The sequence below is a fragment of the Thermobia domestica genome, chromosome 1 (genome assembly GCF_964235325.1).
Source record: "Thermobia domestica chromosome 1, izTheDome1.hap1.1, whole genome shotgun sequence".
NCBI lineage: Eukaryota > Metazoa > Arthropoda > Insecta > Zygentoma > Lepismatidae > Thermobia > Thermobia domestica.
Window position 1 is genome coordinate 209,629,944 of NC_137454.1, and position 17,086 is coordinate 209,647,029.

Below are 17,086 nucleotides of genomic sequence, written 5' to 3' on the forward strand. Positions count from 1 at the left end.
CCTACATACAGCAATGAAGAAACTAGAGATAATTTAGGAAGCAGACTGGTAGAAGGAGCCCTATTAATTACATGAACGTAGGCTACACAGCAGGAAGCACTGTTGCTACGTATATATAAATTTTACTTTATTTTTTTAAATTTTCTTATATTTTAGAAATCCAATTTTTCTTTAGATTTTGGGGCCCCCAAGAGAGCGGGGCCCTAAGCTATAGCTCGTTTCGCTTACACGTAACTCCGGCACTGTAAATAGTATACATATACAGGCGCGGATCCAAGGGTGGCTATAGAGGCTATAGCCCCCCCCCCTTGACGCTCAGGTATACACTGGATAAAATGGGCTTCAATCCTGTTTACTCTGGATAAAGAGGCAAACTATGGTTTACCTCCTCCCTTGATCATATCCTGGATCCGCCACTATATATATATATATATATATATATATATATATATATATATATATATATGTACATGTATGTATGTATATAAATGTGTGTGTCTAATATGTTGTACGATGGAAGCTGATGAAAGAGCTTTATACCATATTATTCTTGATTTTTTGACAGGTAAACAAACAATACTTCGGGAATTAATCTATCCTAAAGATTATAATAATGTATCTTATTTTTTCTCTTGCATGTATATTCTTAGCCTGCAGGAAGTTTTCATTTCTTTCTTGGAATAGATAAACGAAAACTTTGGTACGGCTTCTCCTTCACAAATTTTTGTCGAAAGGTTGACTTTATCGCTACAAACACAAATTACTTCTTCTCACAGAAACCATCTACAAACACACTGTACTGCTGAAACAGAAACCATCAACCAAAGAGGTCATAAATTTTGCCATTCCTCGTGTTTGAAGTTCCGTTCTTCACAATGATTTCCTTCCTCCCGCCCCTGTTAAGAATTTCAAAGTAGATTTTCAAAAGGACTGGCTCCCGCTGAGAAGGAAAGTGGGATGAGGAATGACTATAGTGACATCTAGCAGTTAGACGGCCAAGTACGTGAACACGAAAAAATCTGATTTCTGATTTCTGTAGATTCAATTATGAAGGATATAATTTCTCATCGATTGTGAAATGGATGTCTTTGGAAACAGCGAAAAAATAGTACAGTAGCGCACAAATACAAAGATTGTACTCCATTCTCAAAAAAGTCCGGAGTTTTTAGCTCTTTTCCTTACTGTAAAAAAACAGAAGACTTTTCCGTCTGATTTTGATCATTTTCTTATGGGAATTTGGATTATAATTATCTGTATTTATAAGAAGAAAATATCACGCATAGCGTTCAAATTGCACCTTTAAAATGAGATGCATCATATTTAGTGCGCTACTGAGACATTTTTGCGAAAGAACGAAATGAAACCGTGATTTGCCTAAAAAATGGTTGAGATCCCATGTTAAATTGAACACCAATATTCCGGCCGCTGTGGCGCACTCCTTCTCCCTCTTAAAGTGGACCTCCTTCGAACGGTGAGGAGCTTCCCTGGGGGGCAGTTGCCCCCTGCCCCCACAAGGTACGGCCCTGATTATAAGTAGAGAAATTACAACTTTCAATCAGTAGAGCTGCATTAATGTTTCTGTTCTTTACATTGAGCCATTAAAAAAAAAAAAAAAAAACCTCATAGATCCGTGATATATAATAAAATGTATTTATGGCCCATATTGTATTGAAACTCTTAATCAATGCTAACTACATCCACTTTTGCTCCCTTTTAACGCAAAGTCGATGAACACAGTTACAGCTTTTACGGGCTATCGACAGGATTATCTCTTTTTGTTGTGCAGTTGGTTGTCACTGTAAGTCAATAACTGAGTGACAAAATATAAGAAACCACGTTAAAATAAGAGCCTAGCGGAGATGGTTCCCTCAATAAATCCAAAAAAAAAGGAAGGTCTTTTCAGAATTTTTACAACGTCATTGTCCACGGTTGTGGAGGTTACTTTCTGCTCCGACTGTTAAAATCACAAAACACGCACTGAAGAAAATATTAACAGTGTTCTATTTCATTTTTTGTTTTATCAGATGACGCGATACCCAGTCTCTTTGCGTATCAAACACAGCACTAGGTTTAGCAAGTACTGTATATTTTGCAGACATTATTTTTTACTCCTCCTAGCAGTAAAACAATGGACCTCGCGCGGAAACTTTCACTTAGAGCTTTGACATAGAAATGCGGAAAGAATCAGTTGACCTTTTCACGTCTTTCTGCAGTGACAAGACAAAAAAGATTCACTAACAACGTTCTTCTAGCTGTAACACAAAATTCTAACTACAACTGTAATTCGGATTACTTGAAACAAACAAGTTTCCCAGTAGTGATATTGCTGACAAAGAGAAGTAGTGATGTAATAATTTATTATTTATTAACTAACTTTCAGAACAGTATGAGGAGATATAGTGGATAGAAATAGTAGATTAAAAGGTTTTGGTTTAAAATGAATCATAAACACTTTTCGTTATATGGGGCGTTCAGAGCACAAGAGAATCTAGTCCAGTTTTCAAAGTTGAGGACAAGAAAAAATGAAATACGTAAAACATTTCAGTTTAACGTGCCACGATTATGCTGTTTAGGCAAAGGAAGACGATGATTAAAGCAAGTGAATGATGATGGAAGAATTGGTGGAATGAGAAAGTGCTAGAAAACTAGAGTGCCCCGAGAAAATCCAAGGACACAATATTGTCGAGCACAAATTCACTTGGTGGAGATCGAACCAGAGACCTCACGCACCAGAGGTAAGCGCTCTACCACTGAGTCACCGTGTCCCTAAGATGATAAGAGACATTACATTTGAACGATATATAGGAAATTTAACACTGTTCTTTCACATTATAAGAGTTATTTTCAATATCTGGACATGCGTCTTTTAAAATCTGAAAGGAGTTTCAGAGAGATATTAAAGATGAAATACGTTGAAAATGATCAAATAGTTAACCTGATTCCATTGTGCACTGAATGCGTGATGTGTCTCGGGCCTATGATGCTTTCCTGAAGGAAAAGAAGAAGATAGGCCGGTTTAATGTAAACGAGTGATGCAACTTTACAAATGAAAGCTTTACGGCCATATTTAAGCTGTCATTTATTAAGCAGTTTTGTTTACTATATTTTCTTTATATATATTTACCTGTCTGTCCGGGAGACAAAAATCTCAAGAACTACTTGATGGCTCATGATTATCTTTGGTCAGGGTAGAGAGAGCCAAAAGTTAAAGATCGACTTCGTTCGTAGAGGTAATATTCAATCCAGAAGTGGTAGAAATCAACCATTTCCGGTTTTAACGTTGATTACTACAGACCAAAATCGGTAAGAGAGAGCGAGAAGCGGTTTCCGGCAATCGATTAAATGTCCCAAGAATATAGTTAATCTATATCCTTAACACTACTAAAACCGGAACTGACAAAAATCCACTACAACTTCCGGTTTCAATAGTAATCGACAAAGAGCGAAAACGATAAGCGATAGCTAAAAGTTTTTAAAATCAATTTAGGATTCTAAGAACAGGGTATCATATTTTCTCTTAATGCTATATTCAAACCAGAAGTGCCAAATATTAACCATATCCAGTTTTAACGTTGATCAGTTTAAAGCAAAAAAAAACAGTAATATATAGCGAGAAGTAATTTTCTGCCCAATCAATTAAGCGTTCTAAGAATATATTTCATCTCCATCTTTAACTCTCTACTAAAAGTGCAAGTGGTAGAAATATACTACCATTTCCGGTTTAATATTAATTGAGAAAATATGACGCCATACAAACCAAACTCCTTCACGTTGTGTACACGTGACGCCACTACTTGTTATATTAATAGTATATTTCTTTACTGAGTTTTCGATATGAATTTCTATCTGAACAATTTCATTAACGTCATCGGTCATTTATATGAACTATTGAACCCGCTTTTCATATTAAAAAAAAAAAAAAAACTTTCATAGACCCATGATATATAATGAAGAGTATTTTTTATGACCAATGTTACATCGAACCTTTATATTCATACTAGCTGTATACACTCTTGGTTTCTCTTATTAATGAAAAGTGTGTGTGAAGTTTCAGCTATCATCTCAGAATTCGCCGGGCAGAACGGGAATCCTGATTGAAAACCTTCTCTCTTTTGATAGTTCGTACTACGGGGCGATCATCTCAGAAACAGTGTACACGATTCTGTTTACAAGTCATAGAAAAAAATATATAAATAAATATCCCATAATATTCCATAAGACATTTTCTTCGGAGAAAGCACTGAATTGGCAGTTTAGATTTTTCTCTAAACAGAAGCGGTGATTTTGATAATATGTTATAACAATGAAGTAAGTAACAATGAAGAAGTTTGACTTAGCTTCTGGCGGATATATATTTGGCGGAACAAACAGTGGCATCAGTTCTAGATTTGTTTTGCAAGTTTTGTACATTATATCAAGGATGGTCATTCTGTACTATGCAGCTTATTCACATTGGATACCTTTATCTTCACAGAAGTGTCCAACTTAAGCCGGTCTCACATTGATTAGAGAACAGGACAGCCGCGCTGAGGTACAGTTCTGTGAGCAATGCAAGAAAGCATCGTAATGCATATTCATTTGAACACGTGCTACACAAAGGCTTCTTAACATTGTGACACACTGCCAATACATTCATCCCTCTCTTTCCACATTCTCTTTTCCTTCAATCTGCTTCGTCTTGGCTGTCCTGCCTCTGGTCAACGTGCGACTAGCTGTACACTAGTGAGAAACCCCGATCGTACCGTTGCTGTACATTTGGCTGTGCGTAGTTGGGCGATAGTCGTTATAGGATCTAGTGATCAGTTGCCTTCTCAATATGCTCTACTCGCACTCGGTAATGCTTAGGTTCAGAGACCTAGCAAGCCAAGGTAGAAAACTTATACCGAGGAAAACATGCTGGATTGTCCTGGAGGTACGTGGGTCCGTTATCCTTCTTGTAAGATAGGGTTCCGAAAAGTCTAGATAAGATCGAAGGAAGAATTGACATCGTTACAAATGTAGCATGCGCGAATCAAACTCCCCTGAATGAAGACAGCGGTGTGCTGGATGAAGCGTATTTCCCTCCATACATAATTAGAATGCTAGTTGATGATCCAGTATTGCGAGTATTAATACACACTGTATTTTCAAGTCCACTTGCGTATCTAAGAAATGAACACATAGGCCACTAGTCTCTGCTGACACTCCTGAAGACTCTCCCGGAAATTCCTTCCCATTTCTTGTCCTTAATGTTGCTGGTTTTTAGTCTAGTTCTACAGTCTAGCTCTACAGTGTGAAAATAAGGTTACAATGAAACACAAATCTGTAACTTAAGTTCCAAATCGCATTTATTCCGAATGGTGATCAAATCTGCCTCTCTGATATTAAAGGCAAGAAGCGCTTGCTGTTTATTGACGAGGAATGTAATATTTGAAGCGTAAGAAGCTTTACATTGTTAGAATTTTCTTCATGCATAACTAAATGTCACTCAACATCAATTAGCACCAGACGCGAGTGAAACAGTGTAACAAAATGCATTTTCATTAGTCCTGTGCAATATGTCAAATAAAGGAATCTTAAGTTTGTTTGCTTAAGGATTGGAGATATGATGAATGTACACGCATAATAACAAAGTTATTTATAAAATGATAAACTCGAATTACCCAAGACAAACCCACTTATGTGGTATTCGCGTATCACAAAGTAGGCATGGCACGATCATTGTTTCAACACAGTAGGGATGAATATAACATTTTTAGTAATATTCAGGAAGAATATGATAGCATTGCAATGACATGAACCTCGTATGATAGACAAAATATCGTTTTAAAAAGTCATCTTGGCATTCATTTTTTTAGGAGGAAGAACTTGAGAAAAACTATTATATAACTATTAAGTCATTACATATATAATTCGCATGATACAGGGGCACGAGTAGAGCGTTTACCTCTGATGTGTGAGTCTCTGCTTCGATCCTCCAGTCAAGTAAGTTTGTAGTGGACAACATCGTGATCATGGGTTTTCTCGAGGTACTCCCGTTTCCTCCCACTTTTTCATTCCACCAATTCTTCCAACATCATTCACTTGCCTTAATCATTTATCCTCCTTAGCCTAACGGACACAATCGTGGTACGTTAAACTAAACTATTTCGCATGATACAGATTACGTAATTTTTTAAAATTCTGTGCAGTACTAGCCTATATAGTTTAAGATAAATTGAAAAGTGGTTTATTCTTAACAGAAAAATGAAGGGTAAGGAAAACAGCCTTTAAGTAAATATTTTTAGTAGTTTCTCTAGTTCAAAACTAGTTCTGTTTCTTTTAATTGACTTGGTAAAAAAAAAAAAAAAAATACAACAGTAAATTACAACATACGTACACATATAGTACTTTCAGTGCTATTTTCATGTTATTGAAAACATTGTCGCCTTTCATTGATGTGGAACTTTTGAAAATATTTTATTTTTACTATTCTGAATACAACAACAAATGTGATACTGATAGTCCTTGAATATATGTATAACTTTAAATGCTGGAAAGTACTTCAAAAACTCGGTAAGGTCTCAGGAAGAATTGAGCCTTATCGATTTTATCAAGGTCAAACTTTTAGACAGGAACCTCTCTGCACCTTCAGATTGTAGCTACTTATTTAAAACCAGTTCTAGTTATTTGTTCCATGAAGCTCAGCCAAAGTCTGTATTCAGTTTGACTCCTATACACTATATATATAAATAAACGAAACTTACCTAATACGAATTTCGTCAGAGAACGTCATTTTTTAAGTAATGTTCTTGATTCAGATATCGGAACAGGAAGGCATATTCAGTAATGGATAAAATAGGAGAAAGGTTAAGCTTCTTTATACGCTCCACATATTATTATCAAATATATTTCGGGGAAGTGTTTTCTCTTGACTAACTTCCTGCCTCACAAGTACAGAAGCGTGTGTTACATATATATACGTGTGTGAACGAGAACTAGTATCCAATGGTATATATTCATAATATTGTACATAAAGGAAAAAAAGACGTTCATCTCATGAAAACATCTCCCCTAACCTACATTTAAAAATATTTCATACATTATATATCATGTACGTAAGGATGGTCTAACAGAAAAACTTTTGTCTTTTTAGCCCGCACATGCAACAAACGTGAGTTATACATATGTATAAATATAAACGTGTTACGATCCGTCTAAAAGAACATATCATCGTAGCGCAGAAAGGGCGGAGAAGTCGGAGCAAACAAGTGAAAGTTGTTGCTTGGTATGTCTGCTGATGCTGATGGAGTTATTCGTCAAGGAAAAAATCCTGATTCGTTCGTTTAGGCTTCAATTATGCCTCCAAGACGGGGCTATGACTTGGAATTTAGATGAATCCAGAAGAAGTACTTTACCTGTTGTAGATACTCGTGGAGCGGGAAGCTTATAGTCTTTTCTTTCCTTTTGGTCTATCGTTATGTTGCAGTTACCAAAATCATTGCTGCTATATGAACTTTTGGAAGGTCGCCAGATTCCAGAGGAGGAAAAAGTGGAGCATTTTCATAGCTTAGGGTGTGGAGTAGCTGGTCTAAGAGCAGCAGCACTTTCTCAACACTGACCGACTTCCGTACCAACTAAACACTACCAAGTATAAACAGTATTATGGTAACAACGCAGTTTTGTTGCAAGCCACAAACTTCAGTTACAGTACATGTTGTAGTATATCCGTTAGTATGTGTACAATGAGTGATTTGATCAAAGAAGAATGAGTACAGTGCTCTACATTCTACACGTCAAAAATTGGCAGGTTGTTGCAAGATTTTTGTCAGTTCAATTCGCAATTTATTGTCGTTCAAATACCGAGCGGTGTGTTGCTTGACATGCAGAACAAGAATTGCAGTTCGGGATCTAATTTACTGCTACTATTGATATAGGCAGTTTCACAATAATATGCGTCTGTGGGAGAGATCATGGTCATAGTTCCTCTATAATTTACTACTAGTCTAGGTCGGCCAAACGTAATTTTAAATCTGCAATGACAAATTCACATTGACGCAGACCCGATAGACTGCAGGGAAACAGATTAATAATAGAGTACTTAATAGAGTAATAGTATAATAGAGTAATAATAGAGTACTAAGATATTGCGGCTGTATTTTAGATTTCAGTATTTCTATCACTCTAAAAGAAAATGTAAATTATAGGGCATCACTAATGTCTTGATAAATTTAGAAGATTTTACCTGTCCCTAAGTGGGCTATGATATAAGAAGGTTTGCTTAGTAATACAAAACATAAAAATAAAAAAGGAGATTCTTGTATTTTATTAGTTTCTATTTAACCGGAAAGCTTTTGGAAGTGAAATCTTTTCGTAGATCCAGAAGAAGATAATAGAAGCAGCCATCTTTGCTTGACACATAATATGATTAAATTGGATTTTTTTCTGAGATGATGAACCTTCGAGCTTCTTAAGCCAAGGAATTAGTTAAAATTAATGTGGCCTATAGCTTAAATAAATAATAATAAATAAATAAATAAAACATTTGATTACGCATCATTAAACTATACGTTATTTTCTTGTTATTTATTTATATACAGTGTTATATAGGAAGCCGGAAGGCTATTTTACACTGGATATATTAACAATGACAGAAAGGAAGGCATATTTTGATTGCCAAGACATAATTATATACTATATTAAAGTACCATTATCCTGTTAAAATAGGGGAAAGCCAAATATAGCGAACTTAAGATTCGAATGCGGGACTTCCCAATTGCTAACATAGAACGCTAATCATTAATCTAGATAAACGATTCTTAAGTTGTGGTCCGCTTATCTCTACAGCTTAAGCCGAAATATAAATTAGTGATGAAGATAAATCTAATACTTACATTTTATACATATACAGAGTGCCCTTAAATTATCTTTACAGTTTTAAGATTTTATTTCAAGCACACATAAAGACATAAGCATATGGAACTTAGTCACAAAGCAGCATTATATAGTGAAGTATTTTTCCATCAATTAATAAACCTCAATATGGACACAATTGGTTGCAAGAAGGACATCAAGGCAAAATTTGATTTCCTGCTATGTCCGCAGTAGCATAGCCTTCTCAATGCTGGCAATTGTGTCAGTGGTCCATTGGTTGAGGTCAATAATGTCCCTTACCTTTTCGATCCCAGCCCCCGCCAAGTAAACTTTGTGGTGGACAAACACCGTGTGCGTGGGTTTTCTCGGGATTCTCCCGTTTCCTCCCACTTTCTTCATTCCACCATTTCATTCATTCCTCATCATCACCGTCTCCTTTAGCCTAACCAGCATAACCATGGGACGTAAAACTCAAAGATTTCATTTCATTTCATTTCATTTTTTCCCTTACCTTTGTTCAATACACAATGTCTTTTACATAGCCCCACAGAAAGAAAGCTAAGGGTGTTATGTCCAGTGAACGAGGTGGTCAGGGAATTGGGCTGTCCCATCCAATCCACCGATCGGAAAATGTTTGCTCCAGGAACTCACGATCATGTATGCTTCAACGTGGTAGTGCACTACAGTGCTGATAAATAATGGTTGATTGAAGTTTAGCCAGTTGTGGTGTCACCTATCCAGTCAAAAAATCAAGGTTCGATGAATTCTTGTGATACTCATTGTCGTTCACTCCTTGTTTTATCCTGAACTGAGCCGGTCACCATGAATTTCTTGTGCCACTTACGAATTGATTGACCTAATGTTGGTTGTTTTTCATACTTAGCCCTGAATTTTCGCTCAATCTGTGTCCGATTTTATTACAGTGAACTAGGCCACACATTGTGCCATTTCTTTGAGAGTAGTCATTCTCAAATTTGGGCCATCTCTTTTTTACAGTGTTACTTCAAACACACAAATTAACCATTAGTACAAACTTTAATACTAAGTACAATAAAACAAATTTCAATTACATATCAGGTGATGTGCATTTTTAGTGATTTCTTTTCAAATTGTAAAGATAATTTATGGACACCGTGTATAATTAAACGTAAATATTTGTTTAAAAAATATCACCCACTATTGATTGTTTATCCTTTTCTCTATGTACTACACGTTTCTTTGTTTTGTTAGATGCAGATTAGATGAATAAAGGGAGTTCCTTGTAAAATATATATTCACTTCACAGACAATATATATTTGAGTCACGCATTCGAAGCCCACTCGATATTTCTTTCATGCCATCAATAAAAAGAAGTAATGAAATCCACAATAAACAAACAAAAAAAGATTACATTTTAATTTAAAGATAGCTGGGTGTGGCATCATTATTTGATGATGCTACATTTCACTTTGCCTCTTACTTTTATAAAGAAATGTGTGGTCGGCCATTTACTTTTTATTTTTTATTTGGAATTGTTCCAGTGATGACTTGTTAGCAGATACGTATAAGATTGCCATTCTCCATGTTATTTAAGGAAATGTAATAAGTCTGGTTATCATACTTTCTTCTTTGCTAGCTCCTTGTCTCACGTTCTTTTCACTAGTGTTTATTTTGTTTCTTGCCTTGTGTGTGTGTGTGGGGGGGGGGGGGCAGGGCACCTTTTTTAAAACTGTAGTTTAACGTTTTTAAAGCTTTTTCAGTTTTCAACACAACGAGCGTAATACATAGGTAAAATCCTAGGGCACATATATAAAAATTCAACATTTTTTTTTTTTTTTTTTTACAGCTAACGTCAAGTAACTTTGTGATTTTGAATGTAAAGAAAAATTACAGTGTACAAAAATGCTATTCAATTATGATTTATTTAAGAAAATAATATAGCGTTATTGTTTTCTATATTCCGTAATGGGGATCTACATCATTAGTAGAATATTTCAACGTTCTCCAACTAAGTGACGTAGTACATTGTTTAGATCTTTGCTAGCCCTGAAAAGACCATCGAACGAACAAACTCTAAAAATAATGTAATAATGTTTCTAGATCCTAGTTTAATTCATTTTGTGACTGAAGAGCTGTTATGATTATATCACAGATTTAGCTGTGTTTTTTTAATGGAAAATACGAACATTATGTATTTGTACATACTTGCGAAAACTTCTCTTCTCTGCCTATTTCAAAAATAGATAAGAAGAATAAGAATCCTGATTATAAAAGGGAAATATATCAGTCTGTATGTTGCGCTATTCTGCAATATTATACAATCTTGCATAAGAGATTTGTAGGTTGAATGTAGAAAGACAAAGGGTACAATGATATTTTCTTATAATCAACGGCAACCGTCTCGGTATGTGTTGCATCAATTCCTAATGTAGTAAACAATCACGTTAGTATGTGTCACTACGTGCGCACTATCACTTGCCTGCCGAACACTAAAGGATGCCGCTACATGCGTTATCACTTGCATGCCGGACGCTAATGGATGCTGCTACATGCATTATCACTTGCCTGCCGGATGCTAATGGATGCTCTACATGCGCTATCTCTTCCTTGCCGGACGCTAATAGATACTGCTACGTGTGCTTGCATGCCGGAATTTAATGGATACTGCTACATGGGCTATCACTTGCCTGGCGAATGCTAATGGAAGCCGCTACCTACTGAACGAGGTCCTTGTATGTAACGATTTCCTTGAAAAATTGAAATCAAAAATATAATGTGGAGTCTGGGGGAAGTGGTGGTCAAACTCAAATAGTAATACCTATGTAATTATTGTAAATGAAATAGATTTTTTGAATGTAAATAATTAAACCATTTAATTAATCACTATTTCAACCTATAATGTACAGCAGGCCAAAGCTTTGGGCGCAACAACTAGCAATAATAATAATGACTAGTAGTAGTAATGGGAACAATAATGAAATTAATAGATTCAAGATAACTAAATAAGGAAAAATGCTGAAGAAGCCGTGTTCACAGAAGCATACGCATACCGTATGGACCTTGATTGGAAGCTTGGCTGTGTGGTGAATGATAACATACGAATGACTACGAGTTGACCGGAAGAGCACATATAGAAACAAGTGAAAATTACTTTATCTAAGTTGCAACCCAACAAATACTGCCAGTTACTTTTTAAGTACCTACGAATATTTTTCTGAACTATAGACTGATTTTAATTTTCTGAAGCTAACTTCTTCTTTGTAAGAGAAAGTATTTACAATTCTTGTTTGTGTTTATTGAGCAGCAATCTAATGATCTCTATAACAAACTTTTGCAGCCTGAACGAGTAATTCGTAAATAATAATAATAATAATAATAATAATAATAATAATAATAATAATAATAATAATAATAATAATAATAATAATAATAATAATAATAATAATAATAATAATAATAATAATAATAATAATAATAATAATAATGGATGATGGGAAACTTGCTTGAGCTAATAAGTTGGGTAACTAACGAGAAGAACCATAAATTACACCGGTACAGTAAACAAGAAGAATACAGAATAAAGAAAACCAGAATGCATATGAAAAGAATGCAATGAAAAGCTTCACAAATTTTCAAATTTAATCGTTAAAATTAGAATGAAAGAAGAAAGAACAAATGGAAAACAAAAACAGTAACAATTCCATTCATTATTTCATATATTGATACATATAACTACCTAAAGGGAATATACTTTCACGGAAACTCAAGGCAGACATGAGCAGATCTAAGACCAACAGTAAAATTGTTACACAAACATACAGAAAAAAGAATTTTCTTCACATCTACCAAAACAATAATTATTAAAAAAAAATGTATAAGGTGGAGAGTGTTAATTCATAACGTGGATATCCGAATAAAATAATTTAAAAATTTTAGTACTACTAATATAAATAGATTTAGAAGTAATAATAATTCAAATCCCTCCACCACCGTTAACTGTCGATTCTAAAAGTTAATCTTACAATAATTATTAAATTAGAACAAATATAATAAATGATTGATGCGGAAAGACAAGCTCAATTTAAATAAAAATAATTACACAATCATTGATGATTTTAGAGGGTAACCGGAGAATAATTCTTTCCTGGAGCTATGAATTTCTCTCCCCGACAATTCTAAATTGTTTCATTTTCTCTTCTCCATCTCTCTTATTCACAATCTAATATCATCGGCTTTTGTGAAGAAATATCAGATATACTTAGGTTCATTCCGTGAAGGGAGAGGGCTTTATGTAGTCATCAGCCTCAAAGTCCCCCGTAGGCCTAAATGAAATTTCTCACACTAACATCTCCCGAAAATAGTATATACAGGGTGCTTAGTAAAACAAAACCAAAATCTTCGGGAAATCAATCCTTACACAAAACCATGAAAAAATTACAGACCAGCGTAATAGAATTCTAGACTTTTAATCGCCTTACTCAAATCTTCAAGGCTAAGTCTATAGGCTTGCACAAGTTTGCATTTTTATGGCCCCGAACTTAACAAAGGCTACAGTAAACTTGCTAGGTCCTCGATTGCAAGCTTGTTTCAGACTTGACAATAATACATAATATAAGGTTAGCCTTAAAATTCCTTTAAATTGAAACACTTGTCAAGCATGACTTAAAATTTACACTTGGGAAAGCCATACAAGGGGAGAACCTTTAAGGCTAAGTCTACAAAACGCAAGCATTCTTGCGCAGCCTTCATTCTTTTATCTGGTCTAAGCATACACAGATTTATACGTCAAAGCTATCAGGACTAGAAGTATGACTTGAAATCTACACTTGGGAAAGTCACACACAGAGAGGATTTCTAAGGTTAAGTCTATGAAGGAAAATTAAGGGCAAAATTAGACTTACTGTAGGCGTGCTTGCTTACTGGGCAATGTGCATGCACTAATCTGTTATTTCGGAGATATTTGTATAAACTACTCAAAAATTGGCAGTACGAAAAAATAAAGGATCATAACTCACGAATCTAGACGTAATTAATGTACTAGTAGATGTGGAATAGGGAAAGCGACAGGATTAGCCTCGTAAGATACTAGGAAATCTATGAGGTCTTCTAAGAACGAAAAGAGGTAGACCAGAAACTGAAAATTGCCACAATTTCATATGCACTGGTACATTAGTGGAACATAAGCACATTATAATCACCATGTTCTTTTATCCGACCATTATCTGACATTTTTTCAGAGTTGCTATCCTTTTTATTCTGTTCCGATTTTTCAGCTCATCAGCTGATCATTACTCCGAAATGACGCATTTCTGTACTCTCAAACTTATACATATTATACCGTCGCATGAGTAAGAGAAACGTAACCCCGAAAATGCGGCTTTCGTTTTCTTCATGTTTGGACATAATTTTGAAAGCCCCACTTGGTATAAATGGAATGTAACGCCATCTGTTCTCCTTGTCGATCATCTGTTGTAATGTAGCTCCATTACCATCTTATTAAAAACACATATTTCTAAGAAAATAATATTTTTGTCCTCTCTCCTGTAAACCTACAAAAATGGAGTTAAGTTCCTCTGGTTCTCATGCGACCATATATATAATGTTTTAGTGTTAGTATTCATTTCCCGAAGTTTCTTTTTGGTGTTGTTTTCGATCACCCTATATATATATATATATATATATATATATATATATATATATATATATATATATATATATATATATATATATATATATATATAACTTGTAAATTTTGTTTGTCTCTTGAAAATTTTCCTTATTTGTAGCTTACTAGGTATTTATTAAAAAGAAGTCTTTTGTAAAATATTTTTAAATACCATGTTTTCTCATGTAATAAAAAAATATAATGTTATATATATTTCTAAAGTCGTTTAAAATAATTATGATGCGAGTGACGATTTTTAGTCATAAAAATGTGAGAAGAAAGGAAAACAAGCACATCAACTTTCTTACATTTTGATAACAACAATAAATACAGTTGCAAAACGCACAGCTTGCTTTTTCTTTCCCTGAAAAGATTTCTTGCGAGAAAATGAGGAGTGTCTACATAAGTTTAACAAGTATGTTTAACGTATAGATCAACCAAATGAAAATGATACCTTTCACAGTCACAAGGAAAGAAAGAAAGAAAGAAAGTATAAGCATGTAAAAATAAAAAAAAAGAGGTCCACATATGTTAATTATTTTCCTTTCACGTTCGATTTTGTTCTGTTGTTTTGGTCGGCTGACGGCTAGCACACGAATCTTGATACTTAATGAATATATACTGTTTATCTTTGCTTCCTGGAAGAAAACGTTGCGTGACTAATCATTTAGAAAAAGTCGCTGGCTGAAAGAAAAATAAATAACATTTCTTTCAACACAATATTTACTCCTTTGAACTTTCTTCATTACTATTGTTGACAAGATTACGTTTAATTAATACAAAAGACACCATGCGTTTATATTAATTACAGTAATAACAATGCTGGAGGTTATTCTTAAACAATTCTGAGATGCTTGTTTGCGATGTGTAGTAGAGAGAGAAGCACGTGTATCTTCTTGAAATAATATTTGGGAGCGAGTTATTACCGTTTTGTTTTTATTCTCTCTGTTTATGTCTTAAGAAAACGAAAGATCCATTGCCGCAGAAAGACATGAAGTTTTTAGATTAAAGTTCCGTGTAGGCGGTTTATAAATAGCATTACCAACTTTTGAAAATTGAATACCGGACACCTTCCTGGAGTACGTATATTCTTAAGAGTCTTCATCCCGGCGAAATTAAAATACCGCTAATTTTACAGTAATTATGTGATATCTTCAAATAGATAAAAGATAATTGAAATATGGAACAAGAGCGCCCTAGACAATATTATTTTGCGTGAGGTACCGTTATCACAAGTCTCCTAGTGGTTTTCCGTTTTCAGCTGTTTAGAAACGCGAAAATAAATGCCGATTTTCAAAATGGCTCGAAATCGAAAGCAGATAACTGAGTCGTGATAACGGTTTCTCATGTAAAATAATATTGTCTAGGGCGCTCTTGTTCCACATTTCGATTATCTTTTATCTATTTGAAGATATCACATAATTACTGTAAAATTAGCGGTATTTTAATTTCGGCGGGATGAAGACTCTTAAGATTGTGACATCATCGCTCGTCAAAAATGTGAACAATCTGAAAGTTACTTGACATAAAATTGAACGGTTCGGATTTCGAATTTAGTTACTTTGGAAGCATTTATGAAACATACTTATTTCAGTTTTGGTTGAGTCAGCACACGTAATTTTTGTAGTCTACCATCAATAATAGATCGTATTTAAAACAGAAAAAGCAAATATAAGTATGGCATACACAAAATATACTTAAAAAATACCTTAGCAGCTTCACTGGAGCTGGTAATGTTTCATAATCCCTACATACTTTTTCTGGACCTGTATGCATTATTTAATTGGAAGATGTAGCTGAGAATGAAGCAGTGCTAGCTGCGCTCTTGAAAATGTACTTTTGTTGACCTATAGCAGTTTTAATAGGTTCAGCAAATTTTCCTGCATTCAACTCTTCAGCAACTTCCGTGCACGACAGGTCGATATCAAAGCGAATTTTAAGGTCTGCTTGAATCACATTCATCGACAAAGGACTCCTTTCCTCACTCCAAAATAATCTTAATAGTACAGAGAGTAGGACTAGTAAGAGGAAAAGTTACCAGACATTTTAACGTCTGGTTTTGAAGGTAGATCATCTGCTTATGTTTGCTTAGCTGGGGAAGAGAAGGTCGACTAAAATTACTGAAAATGTGATTACGTAATACTTGAACAACTGTGTCTTATGGAAGAGAGTAAATTAGTATATAACACTTCTTTTCATTTTAAGCATTTCAAAGATTCTCGTAATTTAGTAGCGTCCCGGATTTTCATTTTTCAAATATGGCAACCCTACGAACGGGTAAAATACCGGACGGTTGACAATCTTATTTATAAATGCAAGTGAATGCTTATGAATAAAATGACGGAATGAAAAAAGGATAGACGGATGAAGAAAAGCACGGAGACAATATTCTCAACTATAAGCTCGCATGAGCTAACAATAATAACCTCGTATTAAATGATACACTTCTCTTTGTTACAAGCATACAGCATACAGCATACAACAGTATGTACACACAGAGAGATTATGGCATTATTTTTATATTTTATAAAGTATGAGATGTAAATAATGCCACTATAAATTTGTTCCACGTGTTCCTATGGACCCGTGGATCAACAATTGGAAAAGAC

At 34.6% G+C, this 17,086-nt stretch overlaps 1 protein-coding gene across 1 annotated transcript in view; it reads left to right on the forward strand.

The window, feature by feature from the left end:
* Positions 1-17,086, forward strand: part of LOC145693474 (uncharacterized) — a 76,657-nt gene that overhangs the window by 20,342 nt on the left and 39,229 nt on the right. The gene's annotated exons all lie outside the window — the stretch shown is intronic.